At 39.2% G+C, this 16,353-nt stretch overlaps 1 protein-coding gene and 1 pseudogene across 2 annotated transcripts in view; one reads left to right on the top strand and one right to left on the bottom strand.

The window, feature by feature from the left end:
* PDE7A (phosphodiesterase 7A) overlaps nucleotides 1-16,353 on the bottom strand; it is a 106,823-nt gene that overhangs the window by 58,133 nt on the left and 32,337 nt on the right. The window lies entirely within an intron of this gene.
* LOC138990778 (large ribosomal subunit protein eL39-like) lies at nucleotides 2,863-3,042 on the top strand (annotated as a pseudogene).

Raw genomic sequence — 16,353 nt, 5'->3', positions numbered from 1 at the left:
CAAACACGATACTGCTATTTTTGACGCAGTACTTAAACATTTTGATGTATGTCTTATAGGTCAACGGTGAGGTCACCAATCTGCACTTGCGTCTTGTGTACAAGGGAAGGATGGAACAATGGAAGACGAAGATCAGAACTGAGACACAGAGGGGAGAAAAAGGCAGGCAGTTCTAAACTTCTCTCATTGCAAGGAACGTCCGTTAAGATTATTGCACCATCTCCAAACTTACTGGGTCTGGAGTCAAGAGCCTGGGTTTGCTTCCCAGCTGTGCTGGCAAGAATTGAGTGAACCTGGGTAAGTCACCACCTCACTTGCCTCCCTTCACAGGAGTTAAGGGACATCTGTGCAAGACCTTGCTCAGAGCAGGCTTTCAGAAACACTTCAGTTCAGTCGCTCAGTCGTGTCCAACTCTTTGCGACCCCATGAATCGCCGTATGCCAGGCCTCCCTGTCCATCACCAACTCCCAGAGTTCACTCAGACTCACGTCCATCGAGTCAGTGATGCCATCCAGCCATCTCATCCTCTGGCGTCCCCTTCTCCTCCTGCCCCCAATCCCTCCCAGCATCAGAGTCTTTTCCAATGAGTCAACTCTTCACATGAGGTGGCCAAAGGACTGGAGTTTCAGCTTTAGCATCATTCCTTCCAAAGAAATCCCAGGGCTGATCTCCTTCAGAATGGACTGGTTGGATCTCCTTGCAGTCCAAGGGACTTGCAAGAGTCTTCTCCAACACCACAGTTCAAAAGCATCAATTCTTCAGCGCTCAGCCTTCTTCACAGTCCAACTCTCACATCCATACATGACCACTGGAAAAACATAGCCTTGACCAGACGGATTTTTGTTGGCAAAGTAATGTCTCTGCTTTTCAATATGCTATCTAGGTTGGTCATAACTTTCCTTCCAAGAAGTAAGCGTCTTTTAATTTCATGGCTGCAATCACCATCTGCAGTGATTTTGGAGCCCAGAAAAATAAAGTCTGACACTGTTTCCACTGTTTCCCCACCTATTTCCCATGAAGTGTCAAGTCCAAATTAAATCAGTAAGGCCTAACCATGGTAATGACCTGACCTCTCCAGCTACACCCCAATTCTGGGCTTAAAGGAAACCACACGGTCCAGGAGGGAACACGTGTGGTGCCCACCCAGCACTCAGGGACACTTTGCTGAGTCCTGGGAGGGCCAGGGTAATTTTTCACACCAGTCAACAGGCTGGCTCCCTACAATGGTTCCCCAGCATCCCCTTCTTCAATTTCCACTACATATCTGACGCTGAAATACAGAGATAATCAAGACACAATCCTCCCAGGCCAGGAAATTTCCTATTTGAATAGAAATAGCAGGGACTTCCCTGGTGGCCCAGTGTTAAGGTTCTGTGCCTCCTGTGTAGGGGGTGCAGGTTCGATCACCGGTCAGGAAACTAGCATCCCACATGTCTTGCCACATGGTCAAAAAAAATTTCAATAGAAATAGCTACTGTGTTTATGCCTAAAATCATAGCTCCTTCATTGCTGATGACACATGTACATCATTCAAATCTCACAAAAACCTCAGGCAATACAGTTTTTTCTTAGTATACTTACCTTTCTTTAATGGCATGAATCTAATGGCTTTAAAATTTTTTCTTATTTTGAGATATGAAATACTTACTACTAATGTATCTTGACAAATTATAAAGCTTCTCTTAATAAAGAAATTTCAATAAGATGAAATAGAAACAAAAGCTGTTATCAAATTATAATACTCATCTATGATATATTACTTATTAGAAAATTATCTTAAAAATTAATCTCTCCAAATATAATGTATTATCCCCTAAATAAATAGTTGCCTCTTTTACAATAATAACAAATGTATTCTTTTATATTAACATTTCTCACCTGTCTCAAAGCCTAAGTGAAACATGACAGGGTAACAAAAAAGGGTCACTTGACTATACTAGGAAAATTCATGCACAGGATACAGTTAAGCTCTTGAAAACAGAATTTGATACCATAAGAAAAAAAAAGGTATAAAATTCTTTACCTTTCTGGGGCTTATAAAATATCTGAATAGTCAGGGTATTAAAAGCAAATCTCACTATTTTAGGAGCACAGTCAATGCAAGGAAAAGGTACAACTTCAATCACTGTGTCTTAGAGAAGTAATCCAAGTACAAATTTTACCCCTGGGGCTCTTTGCCACTCACAGGACACCTGTCAATCTTGGCAATAGCCTTTAGCTATCCATACAGAGACTCAGCATGTCCTTCTCTTGACCAAATTAGGCTAACCTCATCTGCATTGACATCAGTGTCTATAATTTTGGAATCATGTTGACAGGAATAGTCTATCCCAGAGTTCTTTATACGAATGTAGTGTCTGTTGAAACCATAACCAAATTTATAGTAGAAAAAATGTGAATGCAATAGTCACAATTTCAAACCTTGCCCTTATCATTTTGAATTCCAGCCAATTTTAATAACAAATAATAAATCAGGGTGAGCTTTTTTTTTTTACTGATATTTCTTCTGCTAAAAACCTCGTATTAGAGGTGATTATTTTTTAAACGTTATGAATTTCAAGACCTATGAAACTGATGAAAAATTCAGCCTTGATAAGTAACAAAAACTATTTTAAAACTATGGTGACATGGGACTTTTATCAGTTAAGACCTTTGTTAGTGCTCTGAATTAAGCTATTATATATTTCTGTCGTCTCAGTATTTAATGGCAACAAATACACGATTAGTCCCAGTATGAAGGAAGTAATAAAAACATCCTGACAGTTTACAAACATTCAAGTCTTCCGGTCCAGGAAACTACATCTTATGATAGGAAAAGAACTGAGATTTGCTTATTGAACCATTCTTCAAAATATTTTTAAAATTACGGGAATCCTGCTCCTCACCACATTTTCTCACAAGATTTCCAGGATCAACTGATTCCTGGCCAAAAGACAAAAGTGGAATAGTCCTATTCCCCAATGGATTCGAACGAAAACTGGTACTAAAATCAGGTACAACTCCAAGAGAAGACGCTGCAGGAGAACCAAGTTGGGTCTATAGGAAGCCTCATACAACAGATGGCACATGTATGGAATCTGAGTCAAGGTCAACTGCATCTTACACTGAGAACATTGCTACTACCGTAACAGCTGGATGTGTTTTATTGGGAAAATGTTTTTTCTCTTTGTGTCAGTGTTTCTGCACTAACGCTTTGGCTCAGGAATAAACGTGAGAATTTTTGTTGGAAAAAAAATTATAGAAAAGCCTATTATACAGTGAAGTAAGCCAGAAGGAAAAAACATAAATACAGTATACTAACGAATTTAGAAAGATGGTAACAATAACCCGTTACGACAGACAGCAAAAGAGACACTGATGTATAGAACAGTCTTATGGACTCTGTGGAGAAGGAGAGGGTGGGAAGATGTGGGAGAATGGCAATGAAACATGTAAAATATCATGTAGGGAAACGAGTTGCCAGTCCAGGTTCATGCATGATGCTAGATGCTTGGGGCTGGTGCACTGGGACGGCCCAGAGGGATGGTAGGGGAGGGAGGAGGGAGGAGGGTTCGGGATGGGGAACACATGTATACCTGTATTTCATTTTGATATTTGGCAAAAAAATACAATTATAAAGTTTAAAAATAAAATAAAATTAGAGAAGAAAGCAATAAAAAAATAAAATAAAATAAAATAAAAAAAAAAAAAAAAAGAAAAGTAGAAATGGCCACAATTACCAGAAGGAAAAAAAAAAAACCCAATGGTGTGGCTCCTACAACTGTAGAGTTTGGACTTAAGTTGCTAGCATAAAAGACCAGGAGCATGTCACAGACATTGGCCACCTTAATTTCCACAAGGCTGCACAGTCTCTGGATGCATCCGTAAGAAGAAAGCAGAGCACTGTTAGGCTGACTCCTAGCTGACTGAGCAAACTTAACCAGAGTTCAAGTTCTGGATATGAAACGAGTAGAAGAATTCCAGAGGTACCTAACAGAACTCTACATCCGACTCTTTTTTTTTTTTTAAGGGTACGGTTTTTCCATACACGCTGTGAGTACATCACTCTCTTTTTAAAATTTCATTTATCTATATATTCATCTGGCTACACTGGGTCTTAGCTGCAGCACGAGGGATCTTCAGTCTTCACTGCAGCATGCGGGATCCAGCTCCCTCAACAGGGATCGAACCTGGGCCCAGTGCATTGGGATCTTGAGGTCTCAGCCACTGAACCCCCAGGGAAGTCCCCTGACGTTTTGTTATTTATTAGGAAGCAGATCAGACTAATGTATATCAAATCTGCATATAAAACAAAGAGTAAACCACATTTAATTACAAAATAACCTGAAGAGAATGGAGTGTGTGTTTTTATGTAAGATAAACTGCATGCATATATAACAGTGGAAACAGAGTTTAAAACAGTTTCCTTTGAAAAAAAAAGTCAGAATATTTAAACTCTAATAGGAAGCAGTAAGTAAAGGCAACCTTAGGAAGCACTGAGGGTCAGATGTTATGTTCAGTAGCTTTAGTTGTGTCTGACTCTTTGTGATGCTATGGACTGCAGCCCGCCAGGCTCCTCCATCCATGGGATTCTCCAGGAAGAATACTGGAGTGGTATGCCATGCCCTCCTCTAAGAGTCAGATATTAATAATATCCAAATCAAGGATGCTCCTCTCTTCTCAATACAGGCCACATTTATGAGACTGAATTCAGTTCTGAGTATTACACTGGAAGATGCATTTATACATAACATTTTTAAAAGCACATACGGATATGACAAACTTAGTGTATTAAGAAGCAAAGACATCACTTTGCCAAGAAAGGTTCATACAGTAAAAGCTATGGTTTTTCCAGCAGTCATGTACAGATTTGAGAGTTGGACTATAAAGAAAGCTGAGTGCTGAAGAACTGATGCTTTCAAACTGTGGTGCTAGAGAAGACTCTGGAGAGTCCCTTGGACAGCAAGGACATCAAATCAGTCAATCCTAAAGGCAATCAACCCTGAATATTCACTGGAAGAACTGATGCTGAAGCTCTAATACTTTGGCCACTTGATGCAAAGAGCCAACTCACTAGGATAATATATAAGGAATAGTTGCATAAACTGAGATGCTTTAGGGAAAGACATAAAAACAGGGTGTAAACACACCAAGACACATCACAATAAAATTACTAAGAAAAACAACTGATGCCCAAACCAGACAAAAACATTACAAAAGGAAATCATGGACCAAATAGCTCATAAACAAAGACACAAAGATCTGTAAGAAAATAATTGTAAATCAAATCCAATAATATATAGAAAGGAAATGCATTATGATTAAATGGATATTATCATCTCAGGAATCAAACTGGTCTATTGTTAAAAAAAACAATAAATGTAATTCAACATATTAGAATTAAAAAATCATATAATATTTCAATTGGTAACAAAATTCAACACTCATTTATGCTAAACACTCTTTACTAGGAATAGAAGGACACTCTCTCATCTGACAAAGGACATCTATAAAAAACCTACAGCCACCTCATATTTGAAAATAAAAAAACTAAATGCTTTTGCCCTAAGATCATAAACAAGGCAAGGATGTTTGCTCTGTATCTTTAATAGGGTATTTAAAGTCAGAGCCCATGCATTAAGGCAAGAAAAAGAAATATGTGGCATCCAAACTGGAAAGGAAGAAGAAAAACTGTCTTTTATTTGCAGACAACATAATTATCTATACAGAAAATCCTAAAGACTTTACAAAAGAACTACTGAAATTCATAAAATATAGCAACATTACAGGACACAGATTTGATATGCAAAAGTCAATTGCATTCCTATATATTAGAAAAAATTATTGAAAAATGGAATTTTAAAAATAGCATTTCCAATAGCACCCAAAAACATGAAATACCTGAAGACAAACTTTACAGAATATGAGCAAGATCTGTACAATGAAAATTATAAAATCTTTTTGAGAGAAATTAAAGAGAGTTCCAGAAAAACATCTACTTCTGCTTTATTGATTACACCAAAGCCTTTGACTGTGTGGATCTCAATAAACTGTGGAAAATTCTGAAAGAGATGGGAATACCAGACCACCTGACCTGCCTCTTGAGAAATCTGTATGCAGGTCAGGAAGCAACAGTTAGAACTGGACATGGAACAACAGACTGGTTCCAAACAGGAAAAGGAGTCCGTCAAGGCTGTATATTGTCACCCTGCTTATTTAACTTATATGCAGAGTACATCATGAGAAACGCTGGGCTGGATGAAGCACAAGCTGGAATCAAGATTGCCGGGAGAAATATCAATAATCTCAGATATCCAGACGACACCACCCTTACGGAAGAAAGTGAAGAAGAACTCAAAAGCCTCTTGATGAAAGTGAAAGTGGAGAGTGAAAAAGTTGGCTTAAAGCTCAACATTCAGAAAACGAAGATCATGGCATCCGGTCCCATCACTTCATGGGAAATAGATGGGGAAACAGTGGAAACAGTGTCAGACTTTATTTTTTGGGGCTCCAAAATCACTGCAGATGGTGACTGCAGCCATGAAATTAAAAGACGCTTACTCCTTGGAAGGAAAGTTATGACCAACTAGACAGCATATTGAAAAGCAGAGACATTACTTTGCCAACAAAGGTCTATCTAGTCAAGGCTATGGTTTTTCCAGTGGTCATGTATGGATGTGAGAGTTGGACTGTGAAGAAGGCTGAGCACCGAAGATTTGATGCTTTTGAACTGCGGTGTTGGAGAAGACTCTTGAGAGTCCCTTGGACTGCAAGGAAATCCAACCAGTCCATTCTGAAGGAGATCAGCCCTGAGATTTCTTTGGAAGGAATGATGCTAAAGCTGAAACTCCAGTACTTTGGCCACCTCATGAGAAGAGCTGACTCATTGGAAAAGACTCTGATGCTGGGAGGGATTGGGGGCAGGAGGAGAAGGGGACAACAGAGGATGAGATGGCTGGATGGCATCACTGACTCGATGGAGGTGAGTCTGAGTGAACTCCGGGAGTTGGTGATGGACAGGGAGGCCTTGCGTGCTGCGATTCATGGGGTCGCCAAGAGTCGGACACGACTGAGTGACTGAACTGAACTGAACTGAAAGACCTAAATAAATGGAGAAATGTATCAAGTTGTTATAAGACTAAACTGTGTTTTCCCCAAGAGATCTGCCAAGGTCGTAACCTGGCACGCATAAGCGTGGCTTTACTTGGTTCCTTGCATATGTAATCAAGTTAAAATAACAGTATGTTGGGTTACAGCAGGCTCTATAGCCAATATAACTCACGTTCTCATAAGAAGAGAGAAATGTAGACGGAGATACAAAAGGAGAAGATCATGTGCACAGGAAGGCAGAGATTATAGAGTACTGGTTCTACAAGCCAAGAAATGCGGAGGATGGCCGGCAACCACCCGAAGCTAGAGGAGACAAGGAAGGATTCCTCTCCCAGAGCCTTCAGAGAGAGCATGCCCCTGCTGACATCTTAATTTCTGACTATGAGAATAAATTTGTTACTTTCAGTCATACAGTTTATAATAGTTGTCTTGGCAGTCCTAGGAAAGTAATAACATATGTTTATGGAAGGCTTGACGTCGTTTCCAATTTTTCTCAAGTTAATCTATAAATCCAATTAAAATTCCAGCATGCTTTCTTTAAAAAAGAAATTCTACAATCTATATGGAAACACAAAAGATCTAGGATGGCCAAAATATCTTTGAAAAGAATAAAAAAGATTGGAGGACTTACACTACCTGATTTCAAGACTTTTATTTTAAAACTATAGTAAACCAGACAATGTGGCTTTTACATAAAGGCAGATGTAGAGCATCAGAACTGAATAGAGAATTCAGAAACAGACTCACACTTGTGTGATTAATCAATACTCAACAAAGGTGTGGAGAAGGCAATGGCACCCCACTCCAGTACTCTTGCCTGGAAAATCCCATGGACGAAGGAGCCTGGTGGGCTGCAGTCCGTGGGGTTGCTAAGAGTCGGAGACGACTGAGCGACTTCACTTTCACTTTTCACTTTCATGCATTGGAGAAGGAAATGGCAACCCACTCCAGTGTTCTTGCCTGGAGAATCCCAGGGACGGGGGAGCCTGGTGGGCTGCCGTCTATGGGGTCGCACAGAGTCGGACACGATTGAAGCGACTTAGCAGCAGCAGCAGCAGCAGCAAAGGTGCCAGAGTAATTCAAGGGCAAGTACCTATCTTTTCAACAGCTGGCACTGGAAAAACTATATAAACTTAAGAAAAAAATCCCAACATGCAATCTCTTGCTATACAAAAAAATCAATGCAGATCTTTATGTCTAAACATAAAGACTAAAACAAAATTTCTAAGAAAAAGTATGAGAATATATTCAAGATTTGGGGTTAACTAAAGATTTCCAGATATAAAAATACTAGTTATAAAAATTTTAGTTATGCTTAATTACAATTAAAAACTTCCCTTCAAAGGTAGTGTTAAGATATGAAAAAGCAAACCACTCAAATATTTGTAATAAAAAATCTGACCAAGGATTTGATCCAGATTATATTACACTAAAAACTCATCTTAATGAAAACTAATTCAATTTAAAACACAGGCTAATGACTTGAACAGACAAGTTCACAATGGGAAGATATATATAATGGGAAGATATACATCTTCACAATGGGAAGATATATAAATAGCTGATACACACATGAAAAGATGCTCAACATGTTTAATCACTGGAGAAATGAAAACCAAAATCATAAGATACCATTAAACACCCAAAAAAATGGCTAAAATTAAAAAGGTTGACAATATCTAGTGTTCAGATGTGAAGCAATCAGAACTCTCTGTAAATGAACCATATGCCCCCAAAATGATCTGAACATGAATATTCATAGCTTTATTCATAATATAAGCATCCCAAGGAGACAGTAAATGTTCAGTTATAGATCACTGCAATAAAGCAAATGCCACAATAAACCAAGTCAACCCAAAGTCTTCTGTTTCCCAGTATATAAAAAAGTTATGTTTATTTCCTGTGGTCTAGTAAGTGTGTAATGGGCCTCCCTGGTGGCTCAGTGGTAAAGAATCCACCTGTCGATGCAGGAGACTCGGGTTCAATCCCTGGGTCAGGAAGAACCCCCTGGAGTAGGAAATGGCAACCCACTCTAGCATTTTTGCCTAGAAAAAATGGGGATCTTCCCAATCCAGAGATCGAACCCACGGATCTTTTGTCTCCTGCACTAGCACTACCCGGGAAGCACTATTAAGAGTATGTGTGTGCTTTAGGAGAGTGATGCATAAAATATATTTTGGGAAAAAAAAAAAAAACTTGGGTGCCAGGGGATGGAACACTGGCATTAATACAGTGGAAGACCAGTCTTCAGGAGCTCTGCAAGAAGGCCGCTGCCTTAATCCAGAATAAGACGATGGCCAAGATTAGGGATGATCCATAGGAACGGAGAAAGGTGACATGATTCAGGGGACCAATTTGCTGTGTTTCAGGAGAAGGCTCGGTGCCCCAGGGACAACTGAGTGGAGGTGTCCATCTAGGAGTCTGGCTTGGCTTGAGCTAGAGAAGGGATCTGGGAGTAATCACTCAAGACCATGTGGTGAGTCAGAGAACAAATTTATGGCTGCCAGGAGTAAGGATGACGGGAAGGAACAGTCAGGGAGCTGGGGACGGACATGTACACACCGCTATTATTTAAAATGGATAAACAACAAGGACCTACGACATAGCACATGGAACACTGCTCGATGTTTTGTGGCAGCCTGGATGGGAGAGGAGAAATCAGTTCAGTTCAGTTCAGTTGCTCAGTCGTGTCCAATTCTTTGCGACCCCATGAATCACAGCACGCCAGGCCTCCCTGTCCATCACCAACTCCCGGAGTTCACTCAGACACACGTCCATCAAGTCAGTGATGCCATCCAGCCATCTCATCCTCTGTCGTCCCCTTCTCCTCCTGCCCCCAATCCTCCCAGCATCAGTCTTTTCCAATGAGTCAACTCTTTTGCATGAGGTGGCCAAAGTACTGGAGTTTCAGCCTTAGCATCATTCCTTCCAAAGAAATCCCAGGGCTGATCTCCTTCAGAATGGACTGGTTGGATCTCCTTGCAGTCCAAGGGACTCTCAAGAGTCTTCTCCAACACCACAGTTCAAAAGCATCAATTCTTCAGCGCTCAGCCTTCTTCACAGTCCAACTCTCACATCCATACATGACCACTGGAAAAACCATAGCCTTGACCAGACGGATCTTTGTTGGCAAAGTAATGTCTCTGCTTTTCAATATGCTATCTAGGTTGGTCATAACTTTTCTTCCAAGGAGTAAGCGTAAAAAAAAAAAAAAAAAGAGTAAGCGTCTTTTAATTTCATGGCTGCAGTCACCATCTGCAGTGATTTTGGAGCCCCCAAAATTAAAGTCTGACACTGTTTCCACTGTTTCCCCAGAATGGATACATGTATATGTATGGCTGAATCCCTTTGCTGTTCACCTGAAACTATCACAACTTGTTAACTGGCTATACTCCAACGGAAAAGAAAAAGTTAGAAAAATAATAATAGGTATGATTGCTTCCCCCCAAAAGAAGACCATGTGGTAAGATTGAAAGTCAAAGTCACTCAGTCGTGTCTGACTCTTTGCAACCCCATGGACTACAGGGTCCTTGGAATTCTCCAGGCCAGAAAACTGGAGTGGGTAGCCGTTCCCTTCTCCAGGGATCTTCCCAACCCAAGTCTCCCACATTGCAGGCGGATTCTTTACCATCTGAGCCACAGTGAATCACCAGATTACTCAAGGAGAAAAGATAAGACAGTTAACACCAAAATCTTTAGACTTACAAACAGGAAAGGCCTGGGAGGGCAAAACTCGCAAATAGTTAACTATTCAAAATAACCAGCAACACCCATGTAGTTGTGTTTTTTTTTTTTCCTTTCACACATGAATACAAATCACATTCCCTCTTAAACCTATGTCATATTGAAGCCAGTAATAAACATCTTTAAGTGTAATACGAAAAGCAAATGACAAGAAGGCCATCACTCAACAAATTTCTAACTGCATCCCTGGCAGGGCTTATAGCTTCTTCCTAGGCTAGCGAAGGAACTTCTGGTTCAGACCCTTCCTCCAATCCAGGCTCTCTTAGTTCCTTTATAAAATGAAAGCAAGATACAGTAGATAATATTAAAAATTCTTCCATCCAGTCCTGTAACACACTGATTTGGAACAAGGAGCCAAGAATAAATAAAAGTGAATTAAGACAAAACTTGTGTTCCAATTTCTATTATTATTTACTCAGTGGCAGTAATGAATCGGTTTAAGCCTCTGAGACCACTTCCACCTTCAACAATGGACTGCTTTAGAGAGTGGATCCTATCACTGGACACGATGGAAAATGCTAGAAAATATCTACAGAAATAAATTCATGAGCTGGTAATAAAGAATATCTGGGCAAAAACTAAGTAAAGGCAGGAAGGCACAAAGAGAGGCAGAGTACTGAGTACTGAAGCTGGCTCTAGCATCCAGGCCAAAGTCAAGTGGGTGAGCCTGAACTCTGGGTTTCTCACAACCTCCTGAGTTGTGAACATGGAACAACCACCACAAAAAGCGTTGAAGCCCATGGTCTGCCCAAGTAGAGACAGCACCTCTGAGTAACCACTACTAAGGAATACAATGAGCAGGAGTAAATACATCGTATGTATACCTACGGCTCATTCAGGTTGAGGTTTGACAGAACACAACAAAATTCTGTAAAGCAACTATCCTTCAATAAAAAAAAATTAATTAATTAAAAATAAAAAACAAAAAAACCCAGCCTGAGTCAAACCACATCAAATCATGGTGTGATTTGACCAGCATCAGCTTGGAGAACAATACAGACATACACAGGCTAGTGAAAAGACTGTCATCTTTTGCATTTGCTACCATTTTGATGAACTTAATTGCAAAGGCAGTTAAGACTAACTGATGCTACCTTAAGTAGTAGGAACTGTGACAATGTATTTTAAAAAAGCAATTTCGTAATAAGGTTCAGAAAAAAGAACTATTTTCTCTTACCATTTATTTACATTTAATAAAATGAAAAGAACACCAAGGCTTCTGTACTTAGCACATGTAATTACAATGCTTTGGCTAAAAACAATAGACAAAGAATTAAAATGGCAAAATTAACTCAATTTATGGCAAAGTATGTCATACTTCTTGAAGAAATGCATTCATTATCAACAATCTAAAAAGAAACAGAAAACTTAATTTATACTATCTAACATCAAAAAAACTGTCTCACTAAAAAGGACTTTTATCCATAGAGACAAAAAGTAGAATAGAGGTTCCTAGCGGCTGGGAAAGAGGGGACCAGCAATCAGTGTTTAATGGGTACCCAGCTCTGTGTGGCCAATGAGAAAGCTGGGCAGATGGGGAGAGAGGTGATGTTTGCCCCACACTCGTGAATATACTCAACATCACTGAATGGTACATCTAAAAGTGGTTAAAATAATAAGTTTTATCTTAGGTGTATTTTAGCACAATTTCAAAAACACATAGGCAAAAAAAATTTTTCATCTAATTTCCCTCAAAGTTTGGATTCTCTTAAGTTTGAAATTTGTGCCAACATGTATCTTCTTAAAGCTGGACCAGGAGAGCAGAGACTTTGGATCATGTGATCACAGGTTCAAACCTTAGTGTCCAGTTTTGCTACAAGTCACATTCTAAAAACCTCTGTTTCCATTCTTCCATTTGGTGACGTGCTGTGTCACATTGATTGATTTGAGGATACTGAAAAATCCTTGCATCCCTGGGATAAATCCTATTTGATCACAGTATGTGATCCTTTTAATGTGTCGCTGGATTTGGTTTGCCAGTATTAATACTTTGAGGATTTTTGTGTCTATGTTTACTGATGTAGTCTGCAATTTTCTTTTTTTGTGGTATCTTTGTCTGGCTTTGGTTATCACGGTAATGGTGGCCCCACAGAATGGCGTGGGTATATTCTTTCCTCTGCAACTTCTGGGATGAGTTTCAGAAAGGTAGGCATTAGGGGAAGCTGTGTGGCAGTCGGATGCCCGTTTGTTTCAGAAAGTCTCACCGTTCTTTCCACGCTCTGTTCCTCTCTTTCCTCCAGGAGGAAGTTGATCCTGGTGATTTCAGCCCATGCATTAAACAGGAAACAATAATAAATGTGTAGAATTCATATTTTTCTAAAGGGAACTTAAAAAACTGCTGCTACATGTTGTGTACAAAACTGGTTTATGCCACATGGACAGAGAATCACAAGTTTGGTTTTGGTACTTCTCGTCCCTCTTTGTATTCAGTCGTATAGTACTTTCAGATTCAAAATGAGAAGAAACGCTGTTCTGTATCAAACCATCTACAAGCAATAAATGTTATATTAAAAAAAAAAAAAAAAGGTAGGCATTAACTCTTCTCTAAAGGCTTGACAGAATTCGCCTGTGAAGCCATCTGATCCTGGACTTTTGTTTGTTGGAAGATTTTTAATCATGATTTCAATCTCACTACTTGTGATTGGTCTATTTATATCTTCTATCTGTTCCTGGTTCAGTCTTGGAAGGCTGTACCTAAGAATTTGCCCATTTCTCCTAGACTGTCCTATTTTATTGTCATAGAGTTACTTGTAGTCATCTCTTACGATCCTTTGTATTTCTGTGTTGTCCACTGTAATTTCTCTTTTTTCATTTATAATTTTACTGATTGGAGTCCTGTCCTGTTTTTTCTTGATGAGTTTGGCTAAGGGTTTATCAGTTTGTCTTCTCAAAGAACCAGCTTTTAGTTTCATTATCTTTGCTATTATTTTGTCTCTCTCTTTTTTAAAGCCATGCCATGCAGCATATAGGACATCAGATTCCTGACCAGGGATCAAACTCACACCCTCTGCATAGGAAACACAGACTGTTAGCTTCTAGACTGCCAGGAAAATCCTTTATCATTTCTTTCCTTCTAACTGTGGCTAAAAGGCACATGGAAAGATACTCAACATCACACTAACTATTACAGAATGCAAATCAAAGCTACAGTAAGGTATCACCTCACACCAGTGAGAATGGCTATCATCAAAGAATCTGCAAACAATAAATGCTGGAGAGGGTGCAGGGAAAAGGAACTCCTACCTGTTGGTGGGCATGTAAAATGGTACAGCCACTAAGAAGAACAGTATGGAGGACATAGAAAAAACTAAAAATAGGGCCCCCATACATAGATCCAGCAATCCCGACCTGGGCATATACCTGAAGAAAACAATAATCCAAAAAGACATATGCACCCCAATGTTCACTGCAGCTGTTTAAATGAATTTAATCACAGGTGTATCTACTTGTATTGGCAAAACAATTTATAGCTACGTCGTGACGCTTTTGTGACCCCATGGACTGTATAGCCCACTCCTCTGTGGAGTGGGTTGCCATTTCCTCCTTCAGGGGATCTTCCTGATCCAGAGATGGAACACGTGTCTCCTGCAGGTGGATTCTTTACCACTGAGCCACTGGGGAAGCCCATATCCCTCTCCAGTATTCTTGCTTGGGAAATCCCATGAACAGAGTCAGACACGACTTACAGAGTAAACAAAAACAGCAAATATATGAGCTTTTAAATTTACTATTTCAAACACATGTGGGTTCAAGAACCCCTTGCCAAAACCCCACCTTCTCCTGGGATCTGCCACAATCATTTGGGAACTATCTGTCAGAGGACCATGAGGTCAGGTGTGTGTGTACGCATGCCCCTCCCCTCCCCCTACCCCAAAGACACCCACTTCTAAAAGAGGTATGTCCCATTCAATATACCACAGCACTTTAAAAAAAAAAAAAAAAAAAACCTGATAAAACTGAGGAGGTAAAGGTGATATGAGAAAAACTGATAAGAAAAACACACAGGATCAAGGTTAAAAGGGGGACACTCCAACGAACACCAAGTATTTAACCCTCTCACCAAGCTGCATATATAGTACCTTATCATCCTTCCCTACCCTATAGGAGGATATTTTTTATTACCAAGAAGACATAGAAAACCAGTTAATATTTGTCTTTTATGGCACAAATTTAACCTCATTATCTCATTTTCACCCTATACTTGCTCCAAATAATCTGCTCACATTTTCCTGATCAGAGCCTGGACATGGCCACGGCCACACCTGTACCAGCTCACTTCCTTCATCTAGAATACACTCCCTCCCACTCGGGAAAGTCACGTCAGTTTTAACACCTCCAGTGTGTGGTTGTGTAAAGAGAAAAGTAAAAGTCAGAAATTTTTGTCAGCCAAATTTCAAGATTTAATGAGGAAGCTTAAAAAAATTTAAAAAGAACTGCAATAGCTAATACAGCTTAAAGATTTATTGTATGAACAATTAAGAGCCAGTTGTATAAAGTTCAGGCAATCTGCAACTGATTAATAAGATGTATTTAGAGAATTTCTTGTTTTGAACTTGGAATAGTAGATTGTACTATATAGTTGCACTGCTAATTTAAGACAATGTTTCAAGTACAACTGATATACAAAATTATGACTCCTGTTCACTGAAAAGTTTCTAAAGTGTTGAGCAGAAAACAATTTTCAAAATTTGACAAATAAACGGTTAATTGAAAGGCATTAGTATACTTCACAACTTACGTGATTCTTACATTACTTTATGAGTGTAAATTAATACACACTTTCTGGAGGGTAGTTTGGCAATGTTTATTAGAAGGCTTTAAACCACACCTAACATTTTAACGAGTCATACCACTTCTAGGAAATAATCTTTAAGGAAGCTACCATAATGGACTGATTGGTTAACTATTAAAGTGAAATATGGAATAGCCACAGTCATTTACAGTGAGTGGTATACAATGTAAGTGTTCTATTTTCAAAAAGAATTAATTCCTGGATACTTTTAACTACTTGAAATCTGCAGTAAAAACAATGCATATATTCCATATGTAAATACACACAGACAGAAAGTAGATGACTAGTTGCAGGGGCTGGGGAGGGGAGTAAGAAGTGACTCTGGTTTCTTTTTTAGGTGATAAAAAGTGTTCAGAAATTAGTAGTGGAGGTGTGCAATATTCCACAACTTTGTGGATATATGAAAAAACATGCTGCATATTTCAGAAGAGTGAATTTCATGGTATGTGAGTCATTTCTCAAAAAATACCCATATTCAAACATTCAATATTTTTAACTCTTTGAGTACTCCCACCTCTGGCATCTCTATGTATCTGACTGTTTCATGTATGTACTATTGATTAACAAAGTCTGAGTTAACCTTTTTTTTCTCATTTGCTCCCGTGTGTGGTTCCTCATGTAAAACTGTGCTAGATCTACAAAAGCAACTAAGCTCTAAAAACAAATGCAAGGCAAAGTTCAGATGCATCTGCTCAGCATATACTGTCATTAAAATGAAGCAGGTTTAT

Source organism: Bos mutus, chromosome 14, assembly GCF_027580195.1.
Source record: "Bos mutus isolate GX-2022 chromosome 14, NWIPB_WYAK_1.1, whole genome shotgun sequence".
Classification (NCBI taxonomy): domain Eukaryota; kingdom Metazoa; phylum Chordata; class Mammalia; order Artiodactyla; family Bovidae; genus Bos; species Bos mutus.
Note: the sequence above shows the minus strand (reverse complement) of the source record. Positions and strands in the feature narration are given on the sequence as shown.